This window comes from Saccopteryx leptura, chromosome 1, assembly GCF_036850995.1.
Source record: "Saccopteryx leptura isolate mSacLep1 chromosome 1, mSacLep1_pri_phased_curated, whole genome shotgun sequence".
Taxonomy (NCBI): Eukaryota; Metazoa; Chordata; class Mammalia; order Chiroptera; family Emballonuridae; genus Saccopteryx; species Saccopteryx leptura.
The window spans coordinates 332474961-332498373 of record NC_089503.1 but is presented as its reverse complement, the minus strand read 5'-3'; the positions used below and the strand labels follow the sequence as shown (position 1 = coordinate 332498373).

General features: G+C 36.2%; 1 pseudogene; it reads left to right on the top strand.

Annotated features, from left to right (window-relative positions):
* The first annotated feature begins 21461 nt into the window (after positions 1–21461).
* On the top strand, positions 21462–22846 carry LOC136389489 (transformer-2 protein homolog beta pseudogene; annotated as a pseudogene).
* Positions 22847–23413: the final 567 nt, after the last annotated feature.

The following is a 23413-nucleotide window of genomic DNA, read 5'->3' as shown; positions in this document are numbered from 1 at the left end:
TGGCCACACAAGAAATATTTGTTAACTGTTGAATAAAAATAAGAGAAGCGGTTTTAAAATACACAAAATAGTGTTATTTTCAAAAAACAAATCCATTTATAATTGAACAAAATACAAAGAAATAATCCCTAGCTAATTGGCTTTCTTAAATATTTTCCCACTTTTAATTTAAATACCTGACGTTAAAAAATCTGCAGGTTTTGTTTATATTCATTTATTTCCCCCACTGGATCTCACATCTGGTGTTTCAACCAAGCAAGTGGGATAAGCCATTCAGAAACTGACTTCAGAGGAAGGCTCCCTGGATAACACCTAGTCCATGATGCAAAGTAATCTGTGTTACCATCAGAACTATTAAATGAGGTCTTTCCAGAAAATGGGTCAAAGACTTTTTACAAAAGTCATTTTAACAGAAAAATACTCTAGTGTTTCTGATTTGTTATCAGAATCAGTCTCATTCATTTTACTTTCTTCTGTGATTAAGAAGAATGACAAGCCATAAACTATAAAGTGAGAGGTAAGTATACATTAAGGTATTTAAAAATGCATGAGATACTTTCAGTCCCTCATTTTCCTATTTGTTTTCCTGTTTCCACTTGTTCTCCCATTTTTTTTTCTTCTCCCTAATGTCCTTATTCTTTCCTTTTCATAAAAGTGATACAACCTGTGGACAACTTCCCATGGTGACTTTCCTGAGTTTTTAATTTAAAACCATTTTTTCTATCTCCTTCAGCTGTTTGATTCAAAATAAAGACCACAACGCCCCTTTCTAAACACAAGCCTAAAAGACTTTTAACAATTATGTCAAGTTATTGATTCTTTTTTTCACTGGGAAACTCCATATACACCTTAAAAATTCCTACAAATATATTCAAGACTTATTTTCCACAAATTTTTTTAATCTAGAAAGGGAATATGTTAAGAGTACTTTCATATATTTATTCTCTTATTTTCATACTTCTACAATTAAAATATAAAAATTACATAAAATTAAAAACACTTATAATGGTTGCCCAATTATAAATCCATGTTTATATACTTCAGTTTATCTGTAAATTTTTTTTTTTTTTTTCATTTTTTTTTTTTCTGAAGCTGGAAACAGGGAGAGACAGTCAGACAGACTCCCGCATGCGCCCGACCGGGATCCACCCGGCACGCCCACCAGGGGGCGACGCTCTGCCCACCAGGGGGCGATGCTCTGCCCATCCTGGGCGTCGCCATGTTGCAACCAGAGCCACTCTAGCGCCTGGGGCAGAGGCCACAGAGCCATCCCCAGCGCCCGGGCCATCTTTGCTCCAATGGAGCCTCGGCTGCGGGAGGGGAAGAGAGAGACAGAGAGGAAAGCGCGGCGGAGGGGTGGAGAAGCAAATGGGTGCTTCTCCTATGTGCCCTGGCCGGGAATCGAACCCGGGTCCTCCGCACGCTAGGCCGACGCTCTACCGCTGAGCCAACCGGCCAGGGCTTATCTGTAAATTTAATACAGTTATTTTTCTTTATTCTGAAAGAATGTATTTTCTCTGAGGAAATGTAACTAAATAATGCCAACAAAAATTAGCCAAATGCAACCTTTCAGAAAGTCCATGTTTTAGTCGTAGCTCAAAAAAGAATTTTAAGTAATTGAATGTATCTGTTTTTCCCTTTTAAAAACTGCCGATATTCCAAACCTGCTTTAATTTACCTTTTTCCATGTTGTAGTCGGCCAGACCTCAAGAGAACAGCAGACTAGAGAGCTGAATGGTAGCAGAACCACACCCGCCCTTCCCTGGCAGAGCAGCCTGGGCCCTGGTTTATTGAGTGTGTGCCTTGAGGACAGAGGGCAGAACCTCTATCGCACAAAACTCTCATTCCAGATTCCAGGTGCTTCCAAGTTATTCTAACTTCTTTGTAAAAGGCAAAGAACTCTTGAAGGGGTCACTAATTTTTGAGTTTTTACCCAAATGTCCTAGAATGTCAATGGGTTAGCTTATATTTATGTTCTTTTCCAAATGCATATTCAGGATCACGGTAAAAAAAGAAAACAGTCTCCAGGGGAAGGGAAAGAGGAAGTAGAGGTGAGGCCTCACAGCAAGCACATACTATACATACTAAGAGGTCCATTTTTATACTCAGCCCAATACGGCCAATATCAGTCAATTTATTTTTTTAGAACTAGCCACACTACAGTTCTCAGCTGAGTTCAAAGAGTGTGAGTTTATTCGCAAATAGAAATAGGTACGATTTTGGGAAAACTCATCACCTCTACAGAAGCCAATGCTGAGGACAGTGTAGGGGTCAATAATTCTGGCTGTATGTAGAAGTGAAATGACAACATAGGTTTAGTATAGAACACTGGTATCAAATTAAAGATACTGGAAAGAGTTTTTACTTAATGAGAGATTCAGTTGTGGTGGGAAGGACTCCTGTTAAGATTTTAAGTTCTGGTTCTGGCTCTGTTCCAGCTCTGTCACTCAACAGTAATATAAAGTGAGCCCATCAAATTGTAATCTCCAACCTTAGCAGCCTCATTTTCAAATGAGGGAGGTAATGTGATGTTCTCTAACATCTAGGATTCTGGGAGATATTTATGGAAAGAGAAAGCCAACAACTCTGAGTTGGTGTTTATATCTGCAAGAATATGCATATGGTAAAAGAGGCCAGAAGAAAATCTCTGAATGAAATCTCCTTTACCAACTCATAATAATAATAATGATAATAATAATAATAATAAAAGATAAATATAACTATATTTGAAATAGAAAATTGGCTAGTCAATAAACACACATACATAGATACGCACATACAGGGGCATGCAAAAAACTAAAAACAAAATACCCTGTGGACACAGATATAAATTCCAAAATAATTTTAGGAATAAAATCACATTTTTTTTACACCTGGGTCTATATTTTTACTGAGGATTATATTTAGTTAATGTAAAGTTAGATCCACGGTGGTACTGAAAGAAGTGATCAGTGATATGACAATCACCAAATACATGTTAAAAAATGTGCTATGATCTTTTTAGATGTCTTCTAGAAAAACAGCTTCTTTGGACCATGAGTCTAATTTTCATTAATGTAATTAATTATACCACCATTACAATTATTCTTATCTACTCTAAGATCAAGATGACAAAGTGTAAAGAAATATAATATTTTACTGTTTAGTCTAGACTCAGAATTTAGTAGAAACATTAAAAAATTTAAATATCACAGTTTAGGCTTAAAAAATTTAAACCTCATAAACTAAACAAAAATCACCGCATTCTAGCCTATGTGGGAGGTTTCCACACTTCAGTTCTGGTTCTGAATAATTATTCTGATGTATCACACTTTTCTTTCAATAAAAACACTATAGAATTAGTATACATCTTAGCACCTTGTAAATACTATGTACATATATTTCTTATATTTTGGATTTGGTTATCTAAATCACAAAGTTTACAAACTTACTAAGTGAACTAATAAATACAGCTACTCAAATTCAAATTCAGCCCTGGCCGGTTGGCTCAGCGGTAGAGCGTCGGCCTGGCGTGCGGGGGACCCGGGTTCGATTCCCAGCCAGGGCACATAGGAAAAGCGCCCATTTGCTTCTCCACCCCCCCTCCTTCCTCTCTGTCTCTCTCTTCCCCTCCCGCAGCCAAGGCTCCATTGGAGCAAAGATGCCCCGGGCGCTGGGGATGGCTCCTTGGCCTCTGCCCCAGGCGCTAGAGTGGCTCTGGTCTCAGCAGAGCGACGCCCCCTGGTGGGCAGAGCGTTGCCCCTGGTGGGCGTGCCGGCTGGATCCCAGTCGGGCGCATGCGGGAGTCTGTCTGACTGTCTCTCCCCGTTTCCAGCTTCAGAAAAAAAAATAATAATAAAATTCAAATTCATCATAGCATCAAATAAATGTATTTTTTTTACTAAAAGTTGCTTAATATCAAACCATGAAAAAATAAATAAAATGTATATATTTTTTAAAATATTATAATTAATGTCTGCCTCTGAATACTTGGACTAATTTTTAGATCATATAATTTCAATAGCACCTCTGCTTGAAAATAAATTGTCTCCTGACTAGGTGGTGGCTCAGTGAATAGAGCGTCGGGCTGGGACACAAAGAACCCCATTCGAAACCCCGAGGTCGCCAGCTTGAGCACAATCTTACCTGCTTTGATCTTGAGGCCAAGGTCGCTGGCTTGAGCAAGGGGTCACTCAATCTGCTGTAGCCCCCTGGCCAAGGCACATATGAAAAAGCAATCAATGAACAACTAAGTTGCCACAACGAGAATTGATGCTTTTCATCTCTCTCCCTTCCTGTTGGCCTGTCCCTGTCTGTCCATCTCTCTGTCTCTCTCTGTCTCTGTCACAAAAACAATAGATAGATAGATGATAGATAGATAGATAGATAGATAGATAGATAGATAGATAGATAGATAGATAGATAGATGATAGATAGATAGATAGATTAGATAGATAGATAGATAGATAGATAGATAGATAGATAGATAGATAGATAGATAGATAGATAGATAGATAGATGATAGATAGATAGATGATAGATGATAGATAGTCAATATACAATAACAAATGCATATTTCAGAACATGAAAAAAAAACTTTGCCTTTGTCTCCTTTGTAATTTATAGTCATTGCTCCTGCCATTTGTAAAGAACTAATAATTATCATCACAGTTTCAACATAGAATACAATTTTGGAACCTATCAGATAGTCAAACAGCACTTAGTAGTTGTGGGTTTACAGATTATAAGAATGAATTTTGCTATATATGTTTTGAGAATGTGAAGGTTCATTACAAAAATAATCTCTCAGAGCTTGTGCAGCCAACCTGATGTCCAGCTAAGCTATAAAAAACAAGAATATTTATTTTAACTAAATAACTGGGTATTTGATGAGTAAAATTTTAAGAAAATTGGAAAATATATACTATCTTCTTGTTCCACCATCAGCAGAGCATTATTTATTCTATAACAGAATAAAATTGGTATATGTACAAACTAAAAATGAAAGAGGAAGAAAACAACACTGAAATTTCAAGAGAACATATAAAAAACTGTAAACAGATTTTAGGTTATTATTTGTATACATTAAAAAATTTAAATGAAAGATTTGATTGGTAATCAAGAATTCTTCCTTTGGTTATGATTTCATGGAGTACAAAATTCTGGGAAGAGAAGGGGATAAGTGCTATGACCTCAAGTCCTAATTGTATTTAGTTAATACATACATAAAATAAACATTAGGTTTTTGACAGCCCTTAAGTTTTAAATTGTGTATTTTAAGAACTTTAAATAGTGAATCCTTTAGATAGTAAATATTTTTTAACCTCAACAAAATATTTCAGACCTCAGCATCTGGAAAGACGTAATGATACACATTTGTTTATTATTCTTTTAAAAATAATTTTGCTGGTTTCATTTGATTTTCTTTCAAAAAGTTTATACCATAAGCACATTTAGGTAGATTGCTTATATCTTTACATTTAGTACTAAATTATGTTGTCTTCTTTTCTTCTTAACATCAAAAACATAAATGAATAATCTGTGACTCTTATAATAGAATTCCCATTACAATAAGAGTTGCTAAATGGGTATTGGATTCATAGTTTAACATTTACTTAGAAAAAACAAAGTTGCGCTTGAGAGATGTGGAGAATTATGGGGAAATGAACAAAAAAAAATTTTTTTCCACTAGTTCCAAAACAGAAAAATCTTACACATTAACAATTGAAGCATGGTTTCTCAATAATCTTCTAGACTTAGAGAAAGATCAACAGAACTGATGCTAGTAGGGGAAATGACGCAATTTGGAGAATGCTAAGTGGATAACACTTTAAGATTGGCTTGATAGATATGAGTTAGATGAGTGTAAAATGTGAAATAGGGTGTTGTCCCCTGCTCTCAGCTTCTCTCATCCACTTCTGATAATCACAGCTAATTGGAATTCATTCCACTTGTCAAAACTCCACAGCATTAAGGTGACAAGTGATAGGAGCAAAAAGAGACACAATGATAGTCATAGATGAAGGCATTGAGAGGATCTGAGTGGGCTCCCATATCTCATAGGAGAGTGATGGAGAGGGCTAACCAGAGAGAACTGATAGATATCCAAGTAGTAATTTCCTGTTACTTTTACACAGCAGACAAATTGAAAAGAGTGAAAACGGTAGGCCACTGTTCTGTCAGAGAACCAGTAAATACAGAAAATGTAAAAGATATACACTAATTTCTTGAAAGGGGCCATAGTGAGTTAATGAGGCAACAGCAGAGAGGGAGCTCACCAGTGTGTATCACTACAACAGAGTGTTCCAAGTCAAAGCTGGAGTAAATTTCAAAGTCTGATCTCTATACTCCAATGATCTCCTCCAAACCATATTCCTAAACTGTCTTCTCTTTTGCCTGACCTGTGGTGATGCAGTGGATAAAGCATCAACCTGGAATTCTGAGGTCACCGGTTTGAAACCCTGGCCTTGCCTGGTCAAGGCCAAAGGCGGATTAAGGTTAGTTGAGGCCCCAGGTGCAAAAAAAATATTGGGCCTCTTGTCATTAGAAAAAAGAGTAAAATTGGGGTTCTGCGGGGACCTTCAGAAGTCAGAACCCCGGGAACCCGCCCAGTGCGCCCTCTGTTAGTTAAATCTGCCTCTGGTCAAGGCATATATGGGAGTTGATGCTTCCTGCTCCTCCCCACCTCTCTCTCTCTCTCTCAAATGAATAAATAAAATATTTTTAAAAATAAATAAATAATCTTTCCCTTAAGGTGTCACTGACTGTAACACAATTAGAAGAAAGAGAAACTGCCTATTATTCAGAAAGAGTTTTCTGTTTTTGGTTCTCAGGGTAACCACTCGAATATAGTTTCTTGTCCACTAAGAGATAAGAAAAAAGGAAGAATTCAACTAGAGATAAATTTAGTCCATAAATTCAAAGTTATAACATGAACCTTCAGTTTACCTCTTCTTTCATTTCTTGTGACTATTAATAGTGTTTAGAATAGTGATTATTTTTAAATTCATATCTGATCATTTTGATGATACAAGTTTACAAAATACAATTGTAAACTTTCTGACCTAGAATCCTTTTACAAATGAAGAGGCATAGAAAAAAAAATGTAATTAGCTAGATGGAAGTTTTCTACCTAAAAACCAAAGCATACTCTCACCACATCTTTGGGTATATCTGCATTAGTCTTAGATTTACCTATTAGTCATATAATGTGATTTTTTCAACTCTAAGAGGTTTGTTTCTTCAATTCACTATGGGTACAACTACTTCTAAATTAGGTACTGATATAGAAGGTAGTTCAAGAATACTTGGCTTATATTTAGATTATATTCTTTTAAATTTATATTCAGATTCAAATTCAGACCAAGCTAATAGACATGTCAACTGATGGGAGGTAGCTTGGGAAGTACCTAGTTATCAGAGCGTTTACATGATATACAGTATGTGGAAGCTCTTGATAGTCTTGTTTTTTCCCATTTTCATGCACAATAACAATACTTCACAAGATTTAGAGTAGCACAAGTATATTGTCTGTCAAAGGTGTTTCAAGATTTATTTGGCTCTTAGTCGACTCACATTATTACAAGCTCTTTGATACACAGAGCACAAAGCAGCTTAACACTGTTGCTATTAGTGTTCGAGCCACACTGAAAACACTTCATTAAACAGCCTACTGCAGGGTAATTGTTTAATAATATTTTGATTAGGTTGTTTAGTAGACAATCCATGTTGTAAAACATTCTCTTGCTGTCAAGTGAATCACCGGTAAAAAAAATAGTCTATAGCAAAATACTAAGTGAGTCTCTTAGAAAAGAAATAAAGTGGAAAAAAAAAACAACCTAAGTCACTCTGCTTCTATTACCCACTGTATTCATTTTCTCCAGCTTCTGTAACAAATTACCACAAACTTAGTGGCTTTAAAACTATATACATTTATTATCTTACAGACCTGATGAGCAGAAGACTGACCATGGATCTCCCTGGGCTAAAACCAGTGTCCTCAAGGCTGTGTTCCTTCCTAAAAGCTCTAAAGGGAGATTCATTTCCTTGGTTCCTGTCCCCTCCACCTCCACCTCCACCCCTACCCCCACCCCTGTCCAGCTCCTAAAGGCTTCTCTCATTCTTCAGCTCACGGCTCTCTTCTTTCGCCTTCAAAGCCAGCAATGGTCAAATAAGTATTTCTCGCATCACATCACTCTGACCCTGACTCTTCTACCTCTCCCGTTCACTTGCCAGGAACTTTGAGTCCACCCAAATAATCAAGGACAGTCTCTTTATTTTAAGGCCATCTATTTGACAACAACTTTAATTGTTTGTTGCCATGTAATATGCATAATTCCAGGTTCCGGAATTAGGATATGGAAATCTTTTTTGAAAGAGAGGAGTTATTCTGTCTACCACACCCATCATGTTCCCTTATGAAAGTTATACTAAACTCATATTTCACACAGAAACATATTTCCTTGAGTGAGTGGAGTGGGAATTTTTAAAAGAATGTTGATATATATATATATATATATATATATATATATATATATATATATAGTCAACTACTAGTATCTACTTATTTCTGTCTGTGAAATTTTATGCTGCGTTATGAAATTATGACACTATCATTGTATTTTAAGCAAAATCTCTAGTCCTTAATTTAACTGAGCATTACAATCATAGAACACAACATTTAGAATTAGGCAATTATTTCAGCCAGAAGAGATTTTAGAAATTGTTGAGTATGGTTTTATAGGTCTCATTGTACAGATGAGAAAACTGTGGCCCAGGGAACTTAGAGAACATTGTTAATGACAAACAACTAGAAGTTAACAGAAAAAAACCCTCATTTTGAATCTGGCGATGTTAGTCACGTTTTTCACACTAACATTGTTTTTTAGAAAGATATGCACTAGATACATGAAGGAGGAAATATGTGAATACATTTGAGTGTATCCAGTTCTTGTTGTTGCCTTGCAAATCATATATGTATATTAGTCTCTATACTTTCAAGAAGGTAGAAATTTCAACAATGAATTGATAAAAGTTCATAAGAATTTGTGACTGTTTTAACTACTACTGCATTTTCTCTATATAGTTTGAGTTTTGCTGTAAAATGTTTCTGAGGAAAGTAAGAGCATACAAAGGGAAGATCTGCTATCAGTTTATATGAAAATTTACCAGTCTCTTAGGAGCTACCAAGACTTCACCTGTCATTAAGCTATGCCACGAACAGAATATTTTTAAAAGACTTGAGCTACTAAACCACTTACTGACTTTCATATAATGACATGCATTTATATATGCACATATTAACATATTTTAATGTGACAAAGGGACAAAAAGCCATTTAAAGGCATTGTGCAGTTAGTAATCTTGAGACTAAACACATTTTGTGCCAACATTCTTTGTATTCACTGAACAGAAATTATTAGCATTCTTAAATGTACCTGTTTAGATATGTAATCATTAGTTATTAAAATGAAAAAGAGACTTTCTGTCTAAAAAAATAATATCTTCAATAATGGGCAACAATAATTTAATAACAAAAATAATCCCAACATTTTTTTCTGCCCTTTAATGATTCTACCTCATTTCAAAATGTGGGACTCTCTCTCTCTTATACAAGATCTTCTAGAGTAGACAAAAGGATCTGCATTGAGTTTGTTGCTTTACCAATATCTTTCGTATGTTAAACACACTCTGAAAAAGAAATGTATGTGGGTCAATTGAGAAAAGTCTTGTTGCTAAAAACAGTCTGACATTTGGAATTTAGAAAGTTAAGAGAATCTGCTTTACTTATGAGACAGGTTTAAATGCAACTTTTTCCCAGAAATTTAAGATAGCAACTAAGGTATTTAAAAAACATCACTACATTTAGAGCCATCATAATTATATTCTCTCTCATTAAACCTTAATTATTTATATCTTAATTCGTTTGGGAATACTTTAATGTTGGGCATATTCAGCGGTGTGACTCAGCCTGTTCACACCAGTTAAGGAGAATTAATACCTATTTTTTCTTGAGTTCAGCAAACCAGTTGTTAAAATGGCACTTGTAATAAGGGTTCTCTTTTTTTTTTTTTTTTCATTTTTCTGAAGCTGGAAACAGGGAGAGACAGTCAGACAGACTCCCGCATGCGCCCGACCGGGATCCACCTGGCACGCCCACCAGGGGCGATGCTCTGCCCACCAGGGGGCGATGCTCTGCCCATCCTGGGCGTCGCCATGTTGCGACCAGAGCCACTCTAGCGCCTGAGGCAGAGGCCACAGAGCCATGCCCAGCGCCTGGGCCATCTTTGCTCCAATGGAGCCTTGGCTGCGGGAGGGGAAGAGAGAGACAGAGAGGAAAGCGCGGTGGAGGGGTGGAGAAGCAAATGGGCGCTTCTCCTATGTGCCCTGGCCGGGAATCGAACCCGGGTCCTCCGCACGCTAGTGTAATAAGGGTTCTCTTTAAGGTGGGCATCTGGGCAGTCACCTAATGTGGAAATCACAAATTTACATTTCTTACTCTTTTTTAACATTTCTTTGCAGAATAGCATATTCTAAGCCCCCATAGTAATGCTCATTCTGTCCATAGGAGAAAAAAATCACAAGTGAGGACACCAATCAAGCAGCAATATGGAATTATCTTATTTATTTATTTATTTATTTATTTTCATTTTTCCGAAGCTGGAAACGGGGAGACAGTCAGACAGACTCCCACATGCGCCCGGCCAGGATCCCACCAGCGGGTGATGCTTTGTCCCTCTGGGGCATCGCTCTGTTGCTTCTAGAGCCATTCTAACACCTCAGGCAGAGGCCACAGAGCCATCCCCAGTGCCCGGGCCATCTTTGCTCCAATGGAGCCTTGCTGCAGGAGGGGAAGAGAGAGACAGAGAAGAAGGAGAGGGGGAGGGGTGGAGAAGCAAATGGGTGCCTCTCCTGTGTGCCCTGGCCAGGAATCGAACCCGGGACTCCTGCACACCAGGCCAATGCTCTACCGCTGAGCCAACCGGCCAGGGCCTGGAATTATCTTAAATAACAGTTTTATTGGGGTTTTTTGTCAGGTATTATTTAATATTTTTTCATTAATATTTTAAAACTCTTTCTTATAACATAATCTAGTTTTGTGTACCTCTTTTATTGTTCATATTTAAGTATTAAATGCATGAAATAATAAACTATCTTTCAGTATATCATTTTTTATACTTAAAGGGGTCATTAAGGCTAACAACAAGTTGTTAAATTATTTGAATCCCACCACTGGACATATTTGTGTAAAAGGTGATATATTATACTAGTTATACATTATTTTTGAAAGATTAGCTAATAAATGAGCTTGATTTTATATACCCACATACACATACACATACATGACATATAATTTAGAAATTCAAAATATTTTTCTCAATTAAGTTGTCTTCTTTTTTTTTACATGATTATCACAACCATCATGTTCTACAAGTATATAAGAACCAATCTATTTCTTCTGTTATCATGGATAAATATCTTGCATAAAAAACTTGAAAAATTGAATGATTACCCAGTCATTGCATGAATAAAAAAATATGATGAATGGTATAGAACAATTATTAAACTAACACAGTTCCAGAAAAACAAATTAGCCCAAGTTATCCAATTATTTGTAATACTCAAGAGTTGAATATTAACTATAACACCTCCCAATTGGGAGTCTAAAATAATTGTGATTGCTATTTACAATAAAACCAAGATGACAGAACATTTTTTGTTGTTGTTTCAGAATCTTAAACTAGTATGACAAAATAAGCTATAGTGTTTTATTTTTTTAAGTTTACTAGTCAATTAGCAGCTAATTATATTTAAAAACATGTCTTACAGTGCTTTACAGATATGTCAGTCAAAATCTAAATCTAATTACAATAGTTCATTTAACCAAAATAAAACAGGAGAAAAGTCATTCAGTCAATATCACTTCAGTGGTAAACACATGAATGACCAATGCATATTTTAATTAACAACTCTGAACATTACTTAACAAATATAACATATCACATACAACTCTTCAGATAAGAAACTTGAAGTTTAATCAAGCTTTTAAAACTTCTTAGATCAGTCCTATAAGGAACTAGGCATATTCTCACTGGAGCGAAGTACAGTAAGAGTTTTAACTTTTTTTAATTTCTTTGAGAGTGAGAGAGAGAGAGAAAGGGAGAAAGAGTAAAGAGAGAAGTATCAACTCACTGTTCTACTTAATTGTCCATTTAGTTGTGTTGCTTCTCATACATGCCCTGACTTGAGATTACAACAGCAACTTCAGCACTTCAAAGTGATGTTTTATCCACTAAGCCAGTGGTCCCCAAACTTTTTTGGGCCACAGACCAATTTAATGTCAGAAAATATTTTCACGCCTGACCTGTGGTGGCGCAGTGGATAAAGCGTTGACCTGGAACACTGAGGTCACCGGTTCAAAACTCTGGGCTTGCCTGGTCAAGGCATATATGGGAGTTGATGCTTCCTGCTCCTCCCCCCTTTCTCTCTCTCTCTCTCTCTCTCTAATTCTAACTCTCTCTCCTCTCTAAAATGAATAAATAAATAAAAATTAAAAAAAAAAAAAAAAAAAAAAGAAAATATTTTCACGGACCGGCCTTTAGGGTGGGACAGATAAATGTATCATGTGACCGAAACAAGCATCAAGAGTGAGTCTTAGACGGATGTAACAGAGGGAATCTGGTCATTTTTTAAAAATAAAACATCATTCCAACTTAAATATAAATAAAACGGAAATAATGTAAGTTATTTATTCTTTCTCTGAGGACCGGTACCAAATGGCCCACGGACCGATACCGGTCTGCAGCCTGGGGATTGGGGACCACTGCACTAAGCCACCTGGCCAGGGCCAAGAGCTTTTATTTTTTTAATGAAATTATTAGAAAGTCAATTTGTTCCTTAGTTCATTAAATTTGGATACTAACTAAAGATCATATAATACAATTCTAAAGCAAAAAATTCCAGCTATGCTTTTAGCAATGCTTTCAATAAAACTTGTTTTAAAACATTTATTTTAAAAATTCTTAAGAAAGAAATAAAAGCATATTTTTAAATGCCAATGTGGCTAGAACTTAAAAATTAAACTAATATATATTAAGGGATTTATAATATTTTCCAGGAAAAATATTTAAATCAGTCACTGAGTAGCTTTCAACTACAATCACAAAGATGCAAGTTCTTCCCTGAACCCTAAGTAAATACAGAGAACAATGTAAATTCTTTCTGTGAAACCAGTAGCCAGGGCTACCATCACAGCCACCCGTCCCATGCAGGTTTGCATTGGATTCGGACAGTCAGTAAAGAAACAACAGAGCCAAGAACTGGTGGGCCATCATCTTTAATCCTAGCTTGCACCCGGTGGGCAAGTAAAAACACACACTGGGCTCCAAAACCCACTCATTCAGTGCTCACAAAGCTACTGACTTATCCGAGTTTTCCTATAATCAAAGGTTTCTAGCTCACCAGCCTTATTCACCTCAGTTCCCCATCTCCTTCCTTCTCCCTGCACAAATTCTGCACAGACTGGTTTTTCCTTCAGCACTCTGCCACCTTGGCTGCTTCTCTTAGCCTCCTCCACGAGGCCTTTCTCTGCTCCCCTTTCTGCTCTCCTCTAATGCTAATCTCAGGAACCGAGAGAGCAAGCTCCCAGTCTGCCCCACTTTATAGTGTAGAAATCAAAACCTTTAATCTAATATACAAACAAGGAAGTCTCTGATACAAAGTCACTCATCTGAGGCATAATGGGATTCCTCATAAGTGTGCACCACCCTACATCAAAAAGGGTAGAAAAGGCTTAGTCTTAAAACTAAGCCTTAGGCTATAAGAATCCTGCCTGTTTTCAGCCTGTCCCCCCACATCCAATGCAAACTATAAGCAAGCAAACATATACATCATTATTTACAAACTTATTTTACCAACACCTTTTTTTATACCAACTTTCCATTATCTCTCCCCAAATATAGCTGGAGGGTGGTAATGATGCAAAGTTAGCAATTAACATAGAAATGGTTATTTCTTGTGAAATATTTTACATTTACTTTATAAGAACAATCTCCAAATCAAGCATTTTTTCCTAAAATGTACTTTTATCCCCTTTCCATAACCATTCTTCCAATGAAATATAACAATATTAATCAAAAATATATCTACTCAGGCTAATTCAATCTCTGAAGGTGAAATTTAATTATGATTCACCTGCAAACCAAGAGGATTAAAAAAGGGGGAGAAAACATCCAAACAGTAGAATTTTAATTATATCAATATCCACATCAACAATTAAAAGATTTTGTTGATTAAGTGCACAAGGAGACACAGAGCACAAGTGGTTCTAGATCAAATGTGTAGCCCTCCAGCACCCTGGGAACTACCAGTGTCATGTGGAAAAACAACTCAAGACACAAACTGTTGTGAAGAGAAGAGAGAGAGGCAGTCAAGAGAGACTAACCTCCCAAGTCCCTTGCTCCCAGAGCTTTTATTGATAAACAGAACAAAGGTAACAGAATTGCAGAGGAGGAAGATCAGGTGATAAGGGGTTTAACAAGCACAAAGGGAGAGGCAATCTATAAACCTGTAAACTAATTTTCTAAAGCCCATTCACATGCATTCCTTTGTGTTTGCACAAAGGTCACTCACACAGTTTTTTGGTGTTTGCTTCCAAGAAACCTATATTCTTGTGTTTGCAGCAGAGGATTATACTCACATCACCATTCACACTCAGGGCTTTTTAACCAAAGTTCCCCAATCCAAGTTATAGGGGGTCCAAGATCAGATAAGTGATTCCCTACCCAAATGCTCTTCAAGAATAAATTGTTTAATCTTGTAAGAAATGTAGGAGTATTTAAAGGAAAGATTGCCAACAAAAAGTGGGCTTCCTCTTCCCCAAGACTCTCCCCCCAAGAAAAATAGCTTCAAATAATTCTAAATACCACAAGGGCCTTCCTTCATTACCCAGCTCAGAATTCAATTTACTTGATTGTTTTTCATTGGGTTAAGTAAGAAAAGAAAAGAAAGACAAATAGAGGTGGCTTCAGTGTCGATGTGATACATTTACCTGCTCCAAGTGAAAATTCAAAATTGATTTTCACCATGCTTTTGAAGTCAGATAAATTTTCCACATTCTAATATGTATGAAGTGGTTAAATCATTGATTTCTCTTAAAATTAAACAATTGAGTAGGATGTGCGAGAGATTTAAATGAATAAATTTTTTTCCTAACTATGAACTAATTGCATCTTATATATCCAGTCTATTGGTTTGAGAACATTTGAAAATTACTCTATAATTTTGAACTTAATGATCTCCATCATCTACTATTCATCATGGATGGCTAAAAGACAAGAAGAATCAAGCTATCTTTGAAGGTACCAAAAAAGGTGATTCTATGCTCTATTAATTGATTTAGTCCATCTTTATCAATATTTTTAAAAGATACCTAAAACTAATTATTCTAAGTTTGTATACAGTAGTTTCCCTTATGCACAGAAGATAATTTTCAATACCTCAGTAGAGAGCTGAACCCAACCTTAATTATACTGTGTTTTTTCCTATACATGCATTTCTATGATAAAGTTTAATTTATAAATTAGGCACAGTAGGAGATTAATAATAATAATTTTATGGTTTCTTGTTGGCATATCTGTACGTTAACATCACTACTCTTGCATTTTGGGGCCATTTTTTTTGTGTGTGTGTATTTTTCTGAAGCTGGAAATGGGGAGAGACAGTCAGACAGACTCCCGCATGCGCCCGACTGGGATCCACTGGCACGCCCACCAGGGGCAATGATCTGCCCACCAGGGGGCGATGCTCTGCCCCGACCAGAGCCACTCTAGCGCCTGGGGCAGAGGCCAAGGAGCCATCCCCAGCGCCTTGGCTGCGGGAGGGGAAGAGAGAGACAGAGAGGAAGGAGGGGGGGGGGGTGTGAGAGAAGCAAATAGGCGCTTCTCCTATGTGCTCTGGCCGGGAATCGAACCCGGGTCTCCCGCACGCCAGGCCGACGCTCTACCACTGAGCCAACCGGCCAGGGCCATTTTGGGGCCATTTTTAAATAAAATAAGGGTTACTTGAACATAACACTGATACACCTTAACAGTCTATCTGATAACCAAGACGGCTACTTAGTAACTAACAGGCAAGTAGCTTATATGCCTCCTAGACAAGCTGTAAAAAAGGATGGTTCACATACCAGGGAGGATGAGTCAGGATGGCAAGAGATTTCATCCTGCTCCTCAGTATTTTGCTATACCCAAAACCTATGAACTTTTTACTTATGGAATTTTCCATTTAATAATTTTGGGCCCAGGTTGATCACAGGTAACTGAAACCACAGAAAGTGAAACCATGAATAAGGACTGACTACTGTACTGTCATTTTAAGACTTTAAATTATTTTGCCCTAGATTGAGTTACTTTTGAAAGTATAATTACCTCGTGTGAACACCTAGAACACCTGATTGTGTTTAAATGCCTACACTCCACTGCCAAGTTCTCTATGATTTCATTGTCCCAAATTGCTGTGATGCTTCTTATTGTCAGTGCAGTTTATACATGAGAGATAAAAATCATGGACCAATGAAATGAGCTTTTAAGGAAATAATTATTTAAAGGGCATAAATATGTTTTTTCTTTTAATTATTGTAGTTGCTAAATCCTGGATTGGTAAAATATTTAAATATGTATATGTACTTATGTGTGTACATATATGACAAATGCTATAGAACGCCATTTACCCATTAGTCAGTTCAAGAAAAAAAACAATACTATTATATTTAAATAGCTTGCATGTTCTTTCTCAAATTTCTATGTCTTCTAAGTATGCATATTCTTAACTTTGTGTGAATCATTTCTGTTCTTTTACTTATAGTTGTGTCACTGCTGAAGAGCTGAGTCCAAGGGGTCTTTCCCTTCTCTGTTCTTGTTATGATCAAAGGAAAGAATTTAGGAGAGATAAAATGCAGCATTCAAGCAAAGCAAGCAATTTATTTGAGACATACACTTGATATAAAGTACAAGCACACAACTCAACTAATTTATGTGCCATGCCTATTGGGGGCTTTGAGAGTTATATACTTTTAGCTGTAAATTTCCAGGTTCCCCTTTCCTAATGTCAGAACTAACACACAGGGTTTCAAGGTCATTGGAACATCTGGTAGCTCTGTTTCGGCAGATCTTAATACTGCTGACTCCCTCGTTCAGTGGGTGAGATTAACCTCCTTGTTCCCCCTTCCTTTCCCTAGTAACTTTCTACCCTGCCCAACAATTATACCATTTGTGTTTGTATTATTTAATATATATTTTTTATTTGTGCATAGTTTTTTACTTCAAATAAATAGAATCATACTGCTTAGAGTGTTCAGTGGTTTGCCTTTTATGTTCAACATTATGATCTAAGTATTCTTAATTAAAAACATTACTTTTTATATTGAATAGTACACCACTCCATATATATGCAAGGATCATTTAACATTTTACTATTGATGACCATATGTGTTTTCAGTTTTCATTTGTATTCTGTACTCATTAAAACTGTTGCTGTGAACATCTTTATGTCTTCTGGTTTACTTTTAAGAGTTTCTTTTGGTTTGTAACTGGGAATGAAATTGCTCAGCTTATGGTTAGCCCATCTTTATATTTATTAAATGATGTCTAATTATTTTACAAAGTGTTTGTCCTAATTTACACTCTGTGAGTATTATATGAGAGTGCTCTACATTTTCCCCAGTATCTAATATTGTCTAGTGTATAATTTTATAAATCTAGTGAGAGTAAAGCTGTATCTCATTGTAGGCTTATTTTACATATCCTTAAGTAATAGGCATCTTATTTTATAGGTTTATGTGTCATTTGAGTTTCATCTTCCGTGAAATGACTCTTTAAGACTTTTTTTCATGGGTTGTTTTAATTATATTGACTTGGAGGGACACTGCATGCTAATCCTTTGTCAGTTACCCAGGTTGCATATTTTAAAATTTATGCTTTGTTTAAATGAACATAATTTCTTAATTTTAATAAAGTCCATTTTATCAATTATTTTTTAATAGTTAAGTGTTTTCTGTCAGGTAAATAGTTTTTACTCAGAGAATATAAAGATATTCTTCTACATAATATTCTAAGAGTTTTATAATATTTTTCTTTATATTTAAATTTTAATCTACTGGCTATATATTTTTGTGTATGATGTGAATGAAATAAGAATCTTTTAATACATTTATATATGATTAATCAATTACATATGATTAATCAATTATGTGTTGACCAAGAAAACCCTAAGTTAGTTTCTCTTTTGTTTTTATGCTTTTTTTTTTTTCATTTTTATTGTGGTAAGAAAACTTAGCATGAGTGCTAACTTCTAACCAATTTTTAAGTGTACAATACAGTATTGTTAACTACAAGTACAAAGTTATATAACAAATCTCTGGGGCTTATTTATATTGTTTAACTGAAACTTTATGTTTCTTAATTAACAAGGTCCCACTTCCTCTACCTTACAACCCCTGGCCACCACCATTCCACTTTGATTCTATGAATTTGACTGTCTTAGGTTATTATATAGTGGAATCCTGCAGTATTTATCCTTTGGTGACTGGCCTATGTAATTTAGCAGAATGTCTTCAAGTTTCAGCCATATTGTTGTATATTGCTAAATTTCCTTCTTTTATAAGGCTGAAAATATTCCATTGTTATTTATATACTATATTTTCTTTATCTATTTATCCTTTCATGGGCATTTAAATTTTCACATCTTGTTATTGTGAATAGTAAATCAATGAACATAATCCCCATATCTCTTCAAGATTCCAACTTTTTCGATAAAGAAGTGGGATTTCTGGATCACATTGTAGTTTTGCTTTTATTTTTTAGAAAAGCCTCCATACTGTTTTTCATAGCAGATTACTTATTGCTAAATTTATTGGTTCTTTAATTTGTAAGTGATCCAATTCCAAATCTCAGTTTGAGGTTTTGGCTTTTAGGGACATCACTGGCACAAATGATCTTCGTCTGCATTTCCTAAATAACAGAGCCTTAGATAAAGTTAAACATATGAGTAGTTGATATAAAAATATAATTCAAGCCCTGGTTGTTTGGCTCAGTGGCTTAGTGGTAGACATCTACTTGGTGTGTAGATGTCCGGGGATCAATTGCTGGTCAGGACACACAGGAGAAGGCTCATCACTCTCCACCTTTCCCCTTCTTGCCTCTTGCTCTCTTTTCCTTTCTTTCTCTCTTTCCCTTCTGCAGCCATGGCTTAATTAGCGCAAGCTGTCCCTGGGCGCTGAGGATGGCTCCATGGCCTCTGCTTCAGATGCTAAGAAGAGTTCGGCCGCTAAGCAATGGAGCAAGTCCCAAATGGGCAGAACATTACCCCCTATTCAGTTTGCTGGGTGGATCCTGGTCAAAGCACATGCGGAAAGTCTATCTCTGCCTCCCATCATCTCAATGGAAAAAAAAAAAAAAAAAAATATATATATATATATATATATATATATATATATATATATGTGTATGTGTGTATATATATAAGTGTGTGTGTGTATTTATATATATATAATTCCAAGGAATATGAAGAATGTGAAGAGTGAGTGAAGCATAAAGTAAAGACTGTATTATCAATTTGGCTATAACAATTAGCTATGAGACTATTGAAAAGTCTTATGGGGCACCTCAGGATAAATTGGCAGAGAAAGAGAAAAGCTCTTGTTTATTGGCTCCTATCATCTACAGGTGACTAGATTATAAATTCCAAGATAGTAGAGACAGGTTTTTATCCGTTTTTTCACTGCTGTACACTCAGTACTGTAGTAGCCACTAAATAAGTCATTATGGAATGAATGAATTATTTTATTATCTACTCAGATATTATTTCTTTCCCATTCTTCCAACCCTCTAATTATAGGAATTGAATTATACAAACTTTTATTTTATATTGTGTGTCTATTAATAACTCTTTCAAATTTACTACACCTCCTCTCCACTACATAAGAAAAATATTTCTTTAGATAAATCTTCTAGTTCACTAATGTACTATGCAGCTATATTATAACTGACTTTTTAAATGATTATATTTTATTAATAGATTCTATGTAATTTTTCTCCAAATCCACTTGGTTATTTTACATACTGTTTTAATTTTTACTTATATTTTCAATTTTTTATATTCTTAAATTATCCAGTTATATATCATGTTTGCTAATTCTAATATTAGTTGTCATTTCTGAGTTTTCTCTCTATTTTTTCTGCTGGTTAGTGATCATGGTACCTTTTTTGTATATTTTATTTTTTTACTGTGAGTTTGTATCTTAATATCCAATCAAAATAATTTGAGAATTTTATTTCTGTTAACTCAGATTCATATGTAAGATCCAACTAAAGTAAAAATGTTGCCTTTTTGATGTTACATTTTCTGAGTCCCCTAAGCATCTTCTGCGCTTCACATGCACATGCAAGTTTTAGTGGAAAAGTAAACTATGAGGCTTCTGTCTGTTGTCATTATGTTACCTCTTTTATCCTGTTTTTATTATATTACCTTCTACTGCCTTTTTTTCTGTCTTACTCAGCTCAGGCTGCTATAAAGATATATCAGACTGGATGGTTTAAACAACAGAACTTCATTTCCCAGATTCTGGAGACAAAGACATCCCTCCTTCTGGGCGGTGGTTGATTGGATTCCTGGTGAGGCCTCTTCATCATTTGCAGAGGAACACCTTCTCACTTAGTCATTTCATGATAAAAAGACAACTCTGGACTCTTCCTCTTTTTTTTATTTAGAAAATTAAATTTAATGAGGTGAAATTGATCAATAAGAGTACATAAGTTTTAGGTAAACATTTCTGTGACATTTGAACTGTTGATTATGTTGTGGGACCATTTAAGAATTTTTGAGGTAAATTTCTGCAAAAAATATTTGCATTTGCTTCTGTTAAGTCCACTATTAGCACTGATCAGTAGAAACAGCTAGCTCTAAAATAAATAAAAAAAATTTTGCAGTTTGGGGTCATATGAATTCAAGCTAAAGGCCATAAGACCAGATTAGAGTCATTTGAGTTTGATATTCATAAGGAAGATCTTTTCTTCTATCAACTCATTACCAAGGTTTCAAATAAGACGTTTTCCTTTTTATGCTTTTGGGAAGTAAGTTTGTTAAATTTACTCTTATTTTAATGATGATGCCATTTTGGCTCTCAGGCTGGTCTTCAATTAGAGTACATAGCTATGGCTAATTTTGGACTTTGAATTCTATACCCATTTTCAATATAAGATCAGAAAAATAAAACCTCAAATTAACCTGTTTATCTCCTAACACAAAACCCAGATTCACTATCAATTTACCACTTAATAAAATTTATTAAATTATTGGCTTCTAAATGATACATCTGGTAAGAGGTTAATATATAAAATTTATAAAGTTTCTTTTTATTAATTTTAATGGGGTGACAATAAATCAAGGTACATATGTGCAAAGAAGACATCTCCAGACTTGGGCTTTTAGCGGCTTGGGAAGTAGTACGTTGTGGCGGGCTGTGGCGGAGCCTCCGCAGAAGAAGAAGCTCGAGGTTGGCAGCTTCGGTTGAAGCACATCGAGCCGAGCGGCGGCAGCAGTTAGAAGTCATGAGCGACAGTGGCGAGCAGAACTACGGCGAGCGGGAATCCCGTTCTGCTTTCAGAAGTGGAAGTGCTCATGGATCTGGGAAATCTGCAAGGCATACCCCTGCAAGGTCTCGCTCCAAGGAAGATTCCAGGCGTTCCAGATCAAAGTCCAGGTCCAGATCTGAATCTAGGTCTAGATCCAGAAGAAGTTCTAGAAGGCATTATACAAGGTCACGATCGCGGTCTCGGTCCCATAGATGATCCCGTAGCAGGTCCTACAGTCGAGATTACCGAAGACGTCATAGCCACAGTCATTCTCCCATGTCTACTCGCAGGCGTCATGTCGGGAATCGGGCAAATCCTGATCCCAACTGTTGTCTTGGAGTATTTGGATTGAGCTTGTACACTACAGAGAGAGATCTAAGAGAAGTATTCTCTAAATATGGCCCCATTGCTGATGTGTCTATTGTATATGACCAGCAGTCTAGACGTTCAAGAGGATTTGCCTTTGTATATTTTGAAAATGTAGATGATGCCAAGGAAGCAAAAGAGCGTGCCAATGGAATGGAGCTTGATGGACGTAGAATCAGAGTTGATTTCTCTATAACAAAAAGACCACATACCCCAACTCCAGGAATTTACATGGGGAGACCAACCTATGGCAGCTCACGCCGTCGTGATTACTACGACAGAGGATATGATCGAGGCTATGATGATCAGGACTACTATAGCAGATCATACAGAGGAGGAGGTGGAGGAGGAGGAGGATGGAGAGCAGCTCAAGACAGGGATCAGATTTACAGAAGGCGGTCACCTTCTCCTTACTATAGCCGTGGAGGATATAGATCATGTTCCAGATCCCGATCATACTCACCTCGTCGCTATTAAAGCATGAAGTGGACGACATTCTGAAACCTGCTCTAGAGTTTGAATATGTTTGTGGACAATATTTTTTATTGTCTCCCGTTTAAAAAGTGAACAGTGCCTAGTGAAGTTAGGTGACTTTTACACCTTTTATGATGACTACTTTTGGTGGAGTTGAAATGCTGTTTTCATTCTGCATTTGTGTAGTTCGGTGCTTTGTTCAAAGTTAAGTGTTTTCAGAAAAGTATGTTTTGCATGTATTTTTTTACAGTCTAAATTTTGACTGCTGAGAAGTTTCTATTGTACAAAAACTTCATTTAAAAGGTTTTTCTACTGAACCCAGGGTATTCTGAAGATCGAAGCCTGTGTGTAAAATGCTACCAAATAGCAAAAGCAACAATAAAGTTTGATTTTTACTTTTCTTTCTAAAAAAAAAAAAAAAAAAAAAAGAAGACATCTCCAGGTTATCTTGTCATTCATTTATGTTGCATACCCATCACCCAAAGTCAGATTGTCCTCCATCACCTTCTATCTGGATTTCTTTATGCCCCTCCCCTCCCCATTTCCCCTCTTCCTCCCTCTCCTTCCCCACCCCGTAACCACCACACTCTTGTCCATGTCTCATAGTCTCGTTTTTATGTCCCACCTATGTATGGAATCATGCAGTTCTTAGTTTTTTCTGATTTACTTATTTCACTCCATATCATGTTATCAAGATCCATCCATTTTGTTGTAAATGATCCGATGTCATCATTTCTTATGTCTGAGTAGTATTCCATAGTATATATGTACCACATCTTCTTTATCCAGTCATCTATTGAAGGGCTTTTTAGTTGTTTCCATGTCTTGGCCACTGTGAACAATGCTGCGATGAACATGGGGCTGCATGTGTCTTTACGTACCAGTGTTTTTGAGTTTTGGGAGTATATACCCAGTAGAGGGATTGCTGGGTCATAAGGTAGTCCTATTTTCAGTTTTTTGAGGAACCA